Source organism: Macrotis lagotis, chromosome 8 (genome assembly GCF_037893015.1).
Source record: "Macrotis lagotis isolate mMagLag1 chromosome 8, bilby.v1.9.chrom.fasta, whole genome shotgun sequence".
NCBI lineage: Eukaryota > Metazoa > Chordata > Mammalia > Peramelemorphia > Peramelidae > Macrotis > Macrotis lagotis.
The window spans coordinates 137,728,783-137,742,478 of NC_133665.1; the positions used below are offsets into that span (position 1 = coordinate 137,728,783).

General features: G+C 43.2%; 1 protein-coding gene across 4 annotated transcripts in view; it reads left to right on the forward strand.

The window, feature by feature from the left end:
- The window catches only part of SLC6A6 (solute carrier family 6 member 6), a 134,608-nt gene that overhangs the window by 36,892 nt on the left and 84,020 nt on the right, over positions 1–13,696 (forward strand). Inside the window, exon 3 of one of the 4 annotated variants that reach the window (XM_074198471.1) lies at positions 12,827–12,899. The exons of the other annotated variants lie outside the window; for them this stretch is intronic. The gene's annotated coding sequence lies outside the window, so the exon portion shown is untranslated. The remainder of the gene's footprint in view (positions 1–12,826; positions 12,900–13,696) is intronic. 4 annotated transcript variants of the gene reach the window in all.

Consider the following 13,696-nt stretch of genomic DNA (forward strand, 5'->3'; position numbering starts at 1 on the left):
AATAGAGTGGGAGAGGATCCTAGAACAGAATAGAGTGGGAGGGGACCCTAGAACAGAATAGAGTGGGAGAGGTCTCTGGAACAGTAGAGTGGGAGAGGATCCTAGAACAGAATAGAGTAGGAGGGGTCCCTAGAACAGAATAGAGTGGGAGGGGACCCTAGAACAGAATAGAGTGGGAGAGGACCCTAGAACAGAATAGAGTGGGAGAGGATCCTAGAACAGAATAGAGTAGGAGGGGTCCCTAGAACAGAATAGAGTGGGAGGGGACCCTAGAACAGAATAGAGTGGGAGGGGACCCTAGAAAAGAATAGAGTGGGAGGGGACCCTAGAAAAGAATAGAGTGGGAGGGGACCCTAGAAAAGAATAGAGTGGGAGGGGACCCTAGAAAAGAATAGAGTGGGAGGGGACCCTAGAAAAGAATAGAGTGGGAGGGGACCCTAGAACAGAATAGAGCAGGAGGGGTCTCTGGAACAGAGTAGAGTGGGAGAGGATCCTAGAACAGAATAGAGTAGGAGGGGTCCCTAGAACAGAATAGAGTGGGAGAGGATCCTAGAACAGAATAGAGTGGGAGGGGACCCTAGAACAGAATAGAGTGGGAGAGGTCTCTGGAACAGTAGAGTGGGAGAGGATCCTAGAACAGAATAGAGTAGGAGGGGTCCCTAGAACAGAATAGAGTGGGAGAGGATCCTAGAACAGAATAGAGCAGGAGGGGTCTCTGGAACAGAGTAGAGTGGGAGAGGATCCTAGAACACAATAGAGTGGGAGAGGATCCTAGAACACAATAGAGTGGGAGAGGATCCTAGAACAGAATAGAGTAGGAAGGGTCTCTGGAACAGAATGGAGTGGGAGAGGATCCTAGAACAGAATAGAGTAGGAGGGGTCCCTAGAACAGAATAGAGTGGGAGGGGACCCTAGAACAGAATAGAGTGGGAGGGGACCCTAGAAAAGAATAGAGTGGGAGGGGACCCTAGAACAGAATAGAGTGGGAGGGGACCCTAGAAAAGAATAGAGTGGGAGGGGACCCTAGAACAGAATAGAGTGGGAGGGGTCCCTAGAACAGAATAGAGCAGGAGGGGTCTCTGGAACAGAGTAGAGTGGGAGAGGATCCTAGAACAGAATAGAGTAGGAGGGGTTCCTAGAACAGAATAGAGTGGGAGAGGATCCTAGAACAGAATAGAGTGGGAGGGGACCCTAGAACAGAATAGAGTGGGAGAGGTCTCTGGAACAGTAGAGTGGGAGAGGATCCTAGAACAGAATAGAGTGGGAGGGGACCCTAGAAAAGAATAGAGTGGGAGGGGACCCTAGAACAGAATAGAGTGGGAGGGGACCCTAGAACAGAATAGAGTGGGAGAGGACCCTAGAACAGAATAGAGTAGGAGGGGTCCCTAGAACAGAATAGAGTGGGAGGGGACCCTAGAACAGAATAGAGTGGGAGGGGACCCTAGAAAAGAATAGAGTGGGAGGGGACCCTAGAAAAGAATAGAGTGGGAGGGGACCCTAGAAAAGAATAGAGTGGGAGGGGACCCTAGAAAAGAATAGAGTGGGAGGGGACCCTAGAACAGAATAGAGTGGGAGGGGACCCTAGAACAGAATAGAGCAGGAGGGGTCTCTGGAACAGAGTAGAGTGGGAGAGGATCCTAGAACAGAATAGAGTAGGAGGGGTCCCTAGAACAGAATAGAGTGGGAGAGGATCCTAGAACAGAATAGAGTGGGAGGGGACCCTAGAACAGAATAGAGTGGGAGAGGTCTCTGGAACAGTAGAGTGGGAGAGGATCCTAGAACAGAATAGAGTAGGAGGGGTCCCTAGAACAGAATAGAGTGGGAGAGGATCCTAGAACAGAATAGAGCAGGAGGGGTCTCTGGAACAGAGTAGAGTGGGAGAGGATCCTAGAACAGAATAGAGTAGGAGGGGTCCCTAGAACAGAATAGAGTGGGAGAGGATCCTAGAACAGAATAGAGTGGGAGGGGACCCTAGAACAGAATAGAGTGGGAGAGGTCTCTGGAACAGTAGAGTGGGAGAGGATCCTAGAACAGAATAGAGTAGGAGGGGTCCCTAGAACAGAATAGAGTGGGAGAGGATCCTAGAACAGAATAGAGCAGGAGGGGTCTCTGGAACAGAGTAGAGTGGGAGAGGATCCTAGAACACAATAGAGTGGGAGAGGATCCTAGAACACAATAGAGTGGGAGAGGATCCTAGAACAGAATAGAGTAGGAAGGGTCTCTGGAACAGAATGGAGTGGGAGAGGATCCTAGAACAGAATAGAGCAGGAGGGGTCTCTGGAACAGAGTAGAGTGGGAGAGGATCCTAGAACACAATAGAGTGGGAGAGGATCCTAGAACAGAATAGAGTAGGAGGGGTCCCTAGAACACAATAGAGTGGGAGAAGATCCTAGAACAGAATAGAGCAGGAGGGGTCTCTGGAACAGAGTAGAGTGGAAGAGGATCCTGGAACAGAATAGAGTGGGAGAGGATCCTAGAACAGAATAGAACAGGAGGGGTCTCTGGAACAGAGTAGAGTGGAAGAGGATCCTGGAATAGAATAGAGCAGGAGGGGTCTCTGGAACAAAGTAGAGTGGGAGAGGATCCTAGAACACAATAGAGTGGGAGAGGATCCTAGAACAGAATAGAGCAGGAGGGATCTCTGGAACAGAGTAGAGTGGAAGAGGATCCTGGACCAGAATAGAGCAGGAGGGGTCTCTGGAACAGAGTAGAGTGGGAGAGGATCCTAGAACACAATAGAGTGGGAGAGGATCCTAGAACACAATAGAGTGGGAGAGGATCCTAGAACAGAATAGAGTAGGAGGGGTCCTAGAACACAATAGAGTGGGAGAGGATCCTAGAACAGAATAGTTCAGGAGGGATCTCTGGAACAGAGTAGAGTGGAAGAGGATCCTGGAATAGAATAGAACAGGAGGGGTCTCTGGAACAGAGTAGAGTGGGAGAGGATCCTAGAACACAATAGAGTGGGAGAAGATCCTAGAACAGAATAGAGCAGGAGGGATCTCTGGAACAGAGTAGAGTGGGAGAGGATCCTAGAACAGAACAGAGTAGAGTGGGAGAGGATCCTAGAACAGAATAGAGTAGGAGGGGTCCCTAGAACACAATAGAGTGGGAGAAGATCCTAGAACAGAATAGAGCAGGAGGGGTCTCTGGAACAGAGTAGAGTGGAAGAGGATCCTGGAACAGAAAAGAGTGGGAGAGGATCCTAGAACAGAATAGAGTAGGAGGGGTCCCTAGAACACAATAGAGTGGGAGAAGATCCTAGAACAGAATAGAGCAGGAGGGATCTCTGGAACAGAGTAGAGTGGAAGAGGATCCTGGAACAGGATAGAGCAGGAGGGGTCTCTGGAACAGAGTAGAGTGGGAGAGGATCCTAGAACACAATAGAGTGGGAGAGGATCCTAGAACAGAACAGAGTAGAGTGGGAGAGGATCCTAGAACAGAATAGAGTAGGAGGGGTCTCTGGAACAGAATAGAGTGGGAGAGGATCCTAGAACAGAATAGAGCAGGAGGGGTCTCTGGAACAGAGTAGAGTGGAAGGGGACCTAGAATAGAATAGAGTGGGATAGGACCCTAAAACAGAATAGAGTTAGAAGGGAACTAGAACAGAATAGTTTAGAATGGGAAGGAACTTTAGAACCTAGACCTTAAATGTAGAGAGGACTTTTTAATAAAGAATATTAAAATATAAAATGTCAGAACCAGGAGAGACCTTATGACAACAAAATAACTAGCCCTTATACGTCTAAAGCTAAGTATTATTATTCCCATTTAACAGATGAGGAAACTGAACCACACAAAAAGGTGAAAACTTATTGAGGGTCTCAGAGCTATAAATGGTTATGTCAGGATTTTGTCACCCAGGTCTTCCAAAATGATTCTTTTAGCTGTGCCGTTCTTTGCTTTGTCCCCTTTAATAAAACATTTCTTCATTCCATGACCTCAGGTCTGTCTGTAAAATGAGGGGGTTTTGGATTAGGTAGTTTTTAAGTTTCTTTCCAACAATGTCTGTATTTCCAGACTGTAGATGGTGCTGTGGATAAGAACACTAGACTCTTGTAATTCATGTCAGAAAGACTTAAATTCAAATCTTGTCCTATATGTCAGCTGTGTGTGAGACCCTAAATTACTAAATCCCCATGTGGGACATGACTTAACACAAGTTCACACAGCAGAGAGGAGAATGTAGCACCTGGACCTCAAGAATTCCAACTTGGGGATCTTGAAAAGAAATTGGTATGGGTTAGTCCCCAATAAAGGCATCACAGGGAAGATGGCTATGAGTTTGGGTTTCAGGGATGGTAAGAATTCCTGGGCAGAAAGGACCACTTAGAAAAAGCAGGGAGATGGTAGGATAGGAGATGTGATTGAGGATATAAATGAGACTCCTTAAGGTTGGAGTCTAGGCTTTGGAGTAGAGGGGACAATTGGGAGATGAGGAGAGAAGAATAGAGTGGGACCACCAGATTGCAAAAGGAATGCTTCAGATAGCAGGGGAAGGGAGTTTAGCCCTTTGGGCAATGGCACCCCATCTGTGAATAAAAACATTTATGAGAGATTTATCTGGTTACATTTTATGACTCGTGTATGAGACTGGGGCTAAAGTCAATATGAACTGTGGTATTTGGTCTTAAGGGCAGTCAGTCAGTGATACAGCTTCCTCCCAACTAAGTTCTTAGGTTTTCTTAATCTGCCCCTCCACCCCTTCCTATCCCTACCTAAAGGAAGCCAACAGAGACATTTGATAAATCCTTATTGAAAAGTGGCCCCTGGGAGCTCTCCAAATCTGAGGCCACAGTTGTAATTCAATTCTAATCAGCAAATATGTATTAAGCTACTTTTGTTCTGTGTACTGGGGCAGGTGCCTGGTAAGTCAGAGACTTATCCTCCAGGGCTGGTAGGGAACAAGACCAAAATAAAGATAATTAGAATATATAATAAGACAAGGTGAGAGGTGCTTCAAAAATGCTTTGTGTGGAGAAAAGCTATGGCACTTGGTGGGGAGGAGATTAGGGAAAGCTTCCTGGATAAGGTCATATTTCAAGTTGAGATTTCAAAGTTAGGTAGGAATTCGACGTGTTAAGAGAAAGGATGACTGGCTTAACTCCATACATAGGAGCCCCTGATGCAAAAAGAGTGGAGATGGAAAATGAAAGAGCAGACAAAAAAATGACTCCATTTGGCAGGAGTGGAGAGGAGTAGAGTCAGAGGAATATAAAGAGTTAGGATGGTCCTAGTTGGCAGAGGACCTTGAGTGAACTTTACTTGATAGGCAATAGGGAGCCATGGAAGATTCTTCTGGTCCTACCATGAAGGCAAGGGATAGGCAAGGTGGGAAAGACGACTTGTTAGAAAATTACGTTACCATATTGTCCAGGGGAGGGGATACTAATGAAGACCTGTTTTACGGTGATAGCCATAGTAATAGAAGGGAAGGAAGACAGTATCATGGAAGTTGAGTCAACATTTAAATTGGATTTTAAGGGTTTTGGGGGAATAAGTGAATTAGTTGACTTTTGTACCATTTCTACAACCCATTTCTAAATTGTGGTAATGGTCTCAACCAGAATGGGTAGGAGATCCCTGCATCAGGTTGGGGGATGGTAGGAATGCAACCGGTGGTGAGAGCAAAAGACAATGTCTAGGTTTAGGGTGCAGTGTCTAGGAAGGTACCTATGTGTGGGTGATGAGGGAGAGGGAGAACAGAAGACATCCTCAAAGTAAGGAACAGAGAGAGGAGGAAGAGTAGGTTCAATGGCAGTGGAGAAGGGGGAAATGTGGAGTTTGAGATTTATCCACTGCCTCTATGGATTTTAAAGGAGAGATTTTCTCTATCTATCTAGCTGGAGGTGTCATCTATGTGGGCTTACAGTACTGGACATCATTCCTTGAAAACAGCTCTCAATTGACAGAATTAGCTATGAATCCAGTACACCCAGGTTTGCAATATAATGAGTTCTTCTTAGTTTAACTGCTTAGCTTATGAAAATATATCACCCATTAAGGGACCCAGAAATTGGGGGACAAGTCACTTTACCTTTCTGGATCTGTTTTCCCCTCTCAGTGGAATAGGAGGAGGCTCTCCTTCAGCAAGGAAAGTATCATTTATTTGTTTTTGTTTCTGTTTTTGCCAGGGAGTGGGGTTAAGTGGCTTGCCCAAGGTCCCACAGCTAGGTAATTATTAAGAGTCTAAATCTGGATTTGAACTCAGGTCCTCCTGACTCCCAGGCCAGTGCTCTAATCACCTAGCTGCCCTGGAAGTGTCATTTATGCCTCTACTTTTTCCACCTGTGGAAATGGAGAAGACAGGATAGGACTGGCAGAAGGGAAGATGACCAATGAGATTCAAGATCTGTTGGACATCTCATTTATCTGACAATGCTCAGAAAGAAGCTGCTCCACAGTGGTCAATTCTCCCTCAGATGCTAGCACTGTTTAAATTTTAACCATTTTGGATAAGAGATATTTCTACTAAATTAATTTCTCACTTCTCTTACTTTTTAGATATGAGATACTGAACACAATGGGATTTTTTTTTCCTGGTACCTGGGTGTGGAGGGGGGAATCTTCATTATGAGAATGAAGGAATGGCCTGGGCTGAAATAAAACGAATGATTCCTTTGCCCCTTCACAAAGTGACCCTAGACTGACTTTTATAGTTCTTATTCCTCTTCCCTCAGCGCAAGTTTATCAGCTTTCTTTTTTCTGATAGTCTCCCTGGTATGCATCCTTCCCCATCCTCCTCTGGTGATTTTTCTATTCCTCATACAGATTTACTAAACACCGGTGCCCACAAGGAGCTTACATTCAAATGGAAGAAGACACCATACATAACTAGACTGATTTGAATTGTGTGAACTGTGAATAAAATAAGAGCAAATTGGAAGGCAGATAGATGGTGCAGTGGGTAGAGCATCAACCCTGAAGTCAGGAGAACCTGAGTTCAAATTTGACCTCAGACACTTACTAGCTGTTGCTAGTGCCTCCCATCCAGGACCATCTCCAGTCATCCTGATTCCTATCTGGCCACTGGACCCAGATAGCTCTATTTAGCATAGCCTACCTCACTCAAATCCAAATCATGTGCTTGTCATGGCATCACCTCCCTGATGGTGTGGTCTTTGGAAATGAAAGGCAAAACATTATTAAGAGTAAATTGAGAGGCAGCTAGGTGACGTAGTGGATAAAACATCAGCCTTGGAGTCAGGAGTACCTAGGTTCAAATCCAGTCTCAGACACTTAATAATTACCTAGCTGTGTGGACTTGAGCAAGCCACTTAACCCCATTGCTTTGCAAAAAAAAAAAACCCTAAAAAAAAAAAGAGTAAATTGAGGGGCAGCTTGGTGGTGCAGTGGAGAGAGCATGACCCTGGAATCAGGAGAACCTTGAGTTCAAATCTAGCCTCAGGCATGTAATAATTGCCTAGCTGTGTGACTTTGGGCAAGTCACTTTAACCCCATTGCCTTAAATAAAAAAAATTTTTTTAAAGAATAGATTGAGGGGCAGCTAGGTGGTGCAGTAGAGCACGTCCCTGGAATCAGGAGGACCTGAGTTCAAATCCAGATTCAGACGCATAATAATTACTTAGCTGTGTGACCTTGGGCAAGTCACTTAACCCCATTGCCTTGCAAAAACCGAAATAAAAAATAAACAAAAGAGTAAATTGATGTTGTTGGAAGAGCAAATGAATAAGATATTTAAATTTTAAAAAAGAGAAAATTTAACTCAGTGAAGACCTGAGGGGTTCTCCTACAATTAATGAAATGTGCAACTATTTCAGATGCTCTAAGGCTTTCTTCCCATTGTCCCCCCCTTTTGCTTCCAGATATTTGCCAGTGTTCCAGATGATTAAGGTTATCAGAAATCTGGCAGATGAACAAGTAGTAATACAAGGCACACACTCTTTCTAACAATTACAGCATGGGTGATGACCTGAGAAAATGAATCTGTGATCTCCTGACCTGATATTTTCTTCCATTTCTAGGAACCTAGAACTTGAGAATGGTATGGGAGGGATGAAAGGTATATCTAGTCTAGTCAGCCCAGCCAAATCTCCTCATCTAAATTTCCTTCACTGCATAATTCCTCATTGGGTAGAGAGAAGGGAAAGAAGACATTTGTAACTACATGCTATCATTCTTTTGGATAGTGGACTGTTGGAAAGGTGTCTTAAGTCATCCAAAGTCAATGAACCCTTTAATCCTTCCAGTTTCTACATAGAGAATCAAAATGTTTGTTTTCTAGAATTGAATGAGAGAAGCATAGCCCTTGGTTTGTCAAAGGGGAAGTTGCCAGAAAGAGAACTATAATGCGATTTAGATGCAGAAGCTTTATACAGTGTAAGGGCTGGGAGGGGACTTTAAAGAGATGACCTAGAGAAGTTGAACCTTCAAGTTGTTTTTTTGGTTTTTTTCCATAGAGGAGGAAAACAAGGAAAGTCACACAGCTGAGACTAGAACCCAAATCTCAGGGCTCTGTGTTTATTCATTTAGTTCTTTGCAAAATATTCGAAGCTATCCCTGCACCAAAATGTTTTTGGCATTTTTTTGCAGAAGGTTTTGTGGCTTGTCCCCATCTCCCTTCTTCCCTTTCCCTTCTCCCCCTTCCTCCCCTACTCTCTCTCTCTCTACTTTTAGTGACTCAGGCCACATTTGACAAAAGAAAAGGAACTAACTCAACCTAGAAAATGTGACTTAGCCGGAGTTTTGCTCTGAGTCAATCATAGGAGTAGACCCAGTGGCTGCTGATTCACCATCATATTCAGGCTTCTGAATTCCTCCATGTCCCAGGCTGCTTAACTCTGACACCCTTTCCACCAGGGGATTGTAGGAAAGGAGGGAATTGAAAGATGTTCACTATAGTGTTACCTTACTGATTCCAATTGCATTGAATCTGGATCAGGTTAGAGTTGATTCCTTTCCCCTTTCTGTGAAGAGAGGCTTCTTAGCTACTAACTTAGTAGGTAAGACTCTGCATTGGTGTCAGAGACTGGGACGAGACCCAGATTGGACAGGAAGGAATCCTGATCTCAATTTCCACCAAACTGATCTTCAGAGCAGGGACTGCCATTGCCTTTCTTGGTATGTCCCATCCCTTAGTACAATCTCTAGAATGCAGTTGACCCTTAGTAAACATATACATATACATACATACATACATATATATGTATATACACACACACACATATATATATATATATATATATATATATATATATATTTGGAAAGGCAATGGAGTGAAGTGATTTGTCCAAGGTCACACCTAATCAACATTTATTACAGACTGACTGACATACTGGGAGGTTGGATGATCATCTCTTGTCAGGGGATTCCCATTGTTCTATGGGTGTGGCTAAGCTGGGACTCTTCTGGTGTGGGGACCTCATCTCCCGCTCAGGATGGAGGGAGTTTAAAAGCACTGAGTCAAGTCAAAAGAACATTCTGTCATCTTAATACTATTTCCTACTGGGGTCCTGGGGGCTGAGAACTTTGCTGGCCAACAGAAAATGGAGAAAGAGTAGTAGAATGGAAAGAGGTGTCAGAGGTCAAATCCCAGGTACGTCTTCTCCAGGACTTAGTTTCTTGATCTGGAAAGTGGGAATAAAAATAATAATTCCCTTGGTTGCCTACCTTAGGATTTTTATGAGATAACTGTCTCAAGCACATTTCAAAATTTTAATTGCTAAAGAAATGTTAGTTTTATGAGTTCATACACCTATAAATGAATGCATTGATAGAAATGACTTCATCCTCCCCCCCCTCTCCCCTTCCCCTCCCCCCTTTTTTAGCTACGTGCAAACTGCACCTGGATCTCCAAAGGCAGCCAAGATTTTAAAACTCTAGTTTTGGTTCCCCTTCCTGGTCCTCGAGGGAACAGCAACCTCTGATTCCCCACTGGGACAGTACAATGTGTCTAGTGGAGACTGCCACAAAAAAAGTTGGGATTATAAATAAGAGTGAACCCCTGGGTCATTCTGCAGAAGGCCAGAAATATCTGCCCCCACCAAGAGAGTGGGCCTCAGAACAATGTTCCAATTCAGTCACCCCACTGGGGTGAGCCCACTAATGGGAGGGGGGTGGGTGGGAGCTGGTTGAAAGACTTGGGTCTTTTTTCCCTACTCCTCATGATGTCACAGTGTCTTCCCCCTTCTGCCTCCAATTACTACAACCCCTTTGGGCTCGGGGAAGGCTAGCTAGGCCAGAAGTTTCTCTTAGACTAATAATAGCTAATTGAGATTTATTATAGCCCAAGTACTTTGCATACCTTTGCTCATTTTGATTCTTATTAAGATCCCATTTTATCTATATCCTGGTATTCTTCTACTCATCTTACAAACTGGGAAAATCTTTGAATGTTAACATTGAGAAGAAGCTCACTGAGGGCAGGAACAAATATTATTTATATTTCCCTCAGAAGTTTAGCACACTTCTCTTCATAGAAAGTCCTATTGATTATATACCTGTCCCAAAATTTCAGTGCAGTTTTAATCTATTAAAGCTTAATAAATTCCTTCTTTCCTTCCGTTTCCCCCTTCTCCCTTCCTATCCCTCCATTCCTCCCTTTTCCTTTCACCTTTCCTCCCTCTTTTTTCTCCCTATTTCCCTTCCTCTCTCTCGTCCCCTTTCTCCCTCCTTCCTCTCTCCTTCCTTCTCTCCCTCCCTTCCTCTCTCCCTCCCTCCTTTCCTCTCTCCTTCATTCCCTTCCTCCCTCTCTTCCTCCTCCCTCCTTTAAGCTAAAAAAGCACTAAGCCTGGAGTGAAAAAAGACCTGAATTCAAAGTGGACCTCAAATTAATAACTGCATGATGCTGGGCAAGTCACTTTAACCTCTCTGCCTCAGTTTTCCTCATCTGTAAAATGAGGATAATATCAACACCTACCTCCCAAGGTTGTGGATAAAATGAGATAATAACCTTAGAAAAAACTACAGTGGGCTTTATATAAATGTTAGCAACTATTAACTTTCCCTGAGGCTTTGGGGAGTCTCTCCCTTCCTTTTTGCTAAAAGAAAGTCTTAATTCTCTTTTGCTTTTGAAAGGGAATGAACAGATCCTGGCCTCCTAGACTTTGTTTTCTCCTTTCTTTCTCCTTTGCAATTCAAATAGAAGAGATTGTAAGGGAGGAGTGGCCTTTGACCAGCTCCAACTAGCAGCTTCTTCTGATTTATCGGTTTCTGCTTTTTCAGATGCTTGTAGACATTTCCTGGTTTTCTTTAGTTTTCATTTCAGTAATTAATCTTGACTTTCATTTCCTGCCTGAAATAAGCAAAGAAATTTAGAGGCTTTTGGTGGAGCTCAAGAGATTAGCAAATATAATGTACCTGTGCATATCTATTTATATGAATGGCCTGAGTTAAGTTTTTATTTATATGTCAACATTTATGTAGATAAGTTTATATATGCATATTAGATAAGAGTATCTAAGCAGAGCATTGCTATGATAAAATGTATTATTTTATACACACATATGTATACATATATACATGTATAAATTTAATTCAGACCCCCAAATTAGAAAGATTTCCTTGACTAAAAGAGAACTAGGCTTATAAGCAGCAGATCCAGTGAGATGACTATCTGAGCTCCTGGCCTACAAAGAATGATATCATCAAGGTCTGTTATTTTCAGCCGAGAATAACAAGTGTGGAGGAGAGACCCAGCCACTTAGCCATGCATTTTCCTCTTAACAGCTGAACAGGTAATAAAACCTGAGCAAAAGGATTCTGCTCCAAAGGTTACCTCTCCAGCAAATGGCAAAATAGCCTCTACTTGACTGATGGGACAGGAGTGGTACTTCTGTAGGACCATTCAGATGACTAATGGCAAATCCCCCAGACCTCAGCTCCTAGGAAGAAAGAGCTAAGAAGAACTGAATTGGTTGCAAATATTTAAGTGCCAACCACTGTTAATTTTTTTTTTGTTGTTAATTTTTTTTTAAATTTTATTTATTTAAGGCAATGGAGTTAAGTGACCTGCCCAAGGTCACATAGCTAGGCAATTATTAAATGTCTGAGGTCAAATTTGAACTCAGGTCCTCCTGACTCCAGGGCCAGTGCTCTATCTACTATGCCACCTAGCTGCCCCTTAATGTGTTTTTTTTTTTTAGGTTTTTGCAAGGCAAATGGGGTTAAGTGGCTTGCTCAAGGCCACACAACTAGGTAATTATTAAGTGTCTGAGACTGAATTTGAACCCAGGTAATCCTGACTCCAAGGCCTGTGCTTTATCCACTGCGCCACCTAGCGGCCGCTTAATGTGTTTTTTAACTGTATTTTTAATGTTTTTAAACTGCAACCCTATAATCATGTTTGCATTTCAGCAAAAATTAACAAATCAACCCAGTTTCTAAGTGTCTGCAGTGTTCAACACCCATAGAGACTCATTATTTAATTTTTGCAAGGCAGTGGGGTTAAGTGGCTTGCCCAAGGTCACACAGCTAAGTAAGTATTAAGTGTCTGAAACTAGATTTGAACTCAGGTGCTCTATTCACTGCACTACCTAATTAACCCTAAGTTTTTATTTTAATGGGGAGGAAATTAAGCCCAGAATTAGGAAGTGTCTTGCCTGAGAGCTCAGGATTCTGCCTTTTTTAGCTCATCAGGATTAAGCAATAATTCTATTTTAATAGGGAATTTAGAATTCTCTCATTCTCTCCAGTTATGAAAGAACTTTGGTAAATCCTAAAAAGTCTCTGAGACTTAGTTTTCTCATCTGTAAAACAGGGAGATTGGACTAGATTATTCCCACAGTTTAAATACTGTGATTGGTGACCTTTCTAAGTGTGGGTGTTAGTACTTGGTGTAGTAACATCTGCCTTGCTTGCCTCCCAGGTTTTTGACTGGAGACCAGAATGAGCAGTGAAAGTGCTTTTGGAAGGTTATTATGCAAACAGATTCTCAACAGGTACTTTCCCTTTCCCTTGGGTTGCTCTTTAGTTGCTGGTTAGGTCTTGAGGCCATTGCTTTTAGAGCCATGGGGCGTCACCTGTCGGTTGTCCACACAAAGCAGATTTTGAAGTCATTTCTATGGTCTTGATTTTGTGTTGCCTAATTGCCTTTTTTTTTTTTATTAAAGGGGGAGGGAGGCCAGGCTACAAATCTCTGCCTGTAAGAGATTCCTTCCATTCCCCCATGTTGATGGGATTTAGATGAGGACACTAAATTGATCATTGAGTTCACAACATCACAAGGTTGGAGCTGGGATAGACCTTTGGAATCCATCTTCCCTCACGTTACAGATGAGAAAACTTGAATAGATAGATTCAGTAACTTGTCTAGGGTAATACAACTCTAAATTCAATGCAATTAATATTTAGTAAGCACCTACTATGTGTCAGCATTTCATTTGCAACTCTCTGTGGCCACTTCTCCCAGCTCCTGGGGTGTAACCATCATCCCAACAAAGAACTGGAACACTCACCCAGGAGAAGGATGTCTTGCCTCAAATCACATACAACAAGGTAGAGGCATAATTGAAGCTGAAATTCAAAGCTTTTGAATCCCTGGCTATGGTTTTCCAACTATTATATATTGCTCCCTGTGGCTATTGGGTTTTAGGTTGAAAGAACCATTGGTTGTATTTACTGAGGAGCTGCTTCTGATGCTTAAAACGAATCTGACCTTAAGAAATCATCATCTCATCTATCAACTTTAGTTACCTCAAATGGTAAAATGAAGCAGTTGACCTAGATGGGTTCTGAG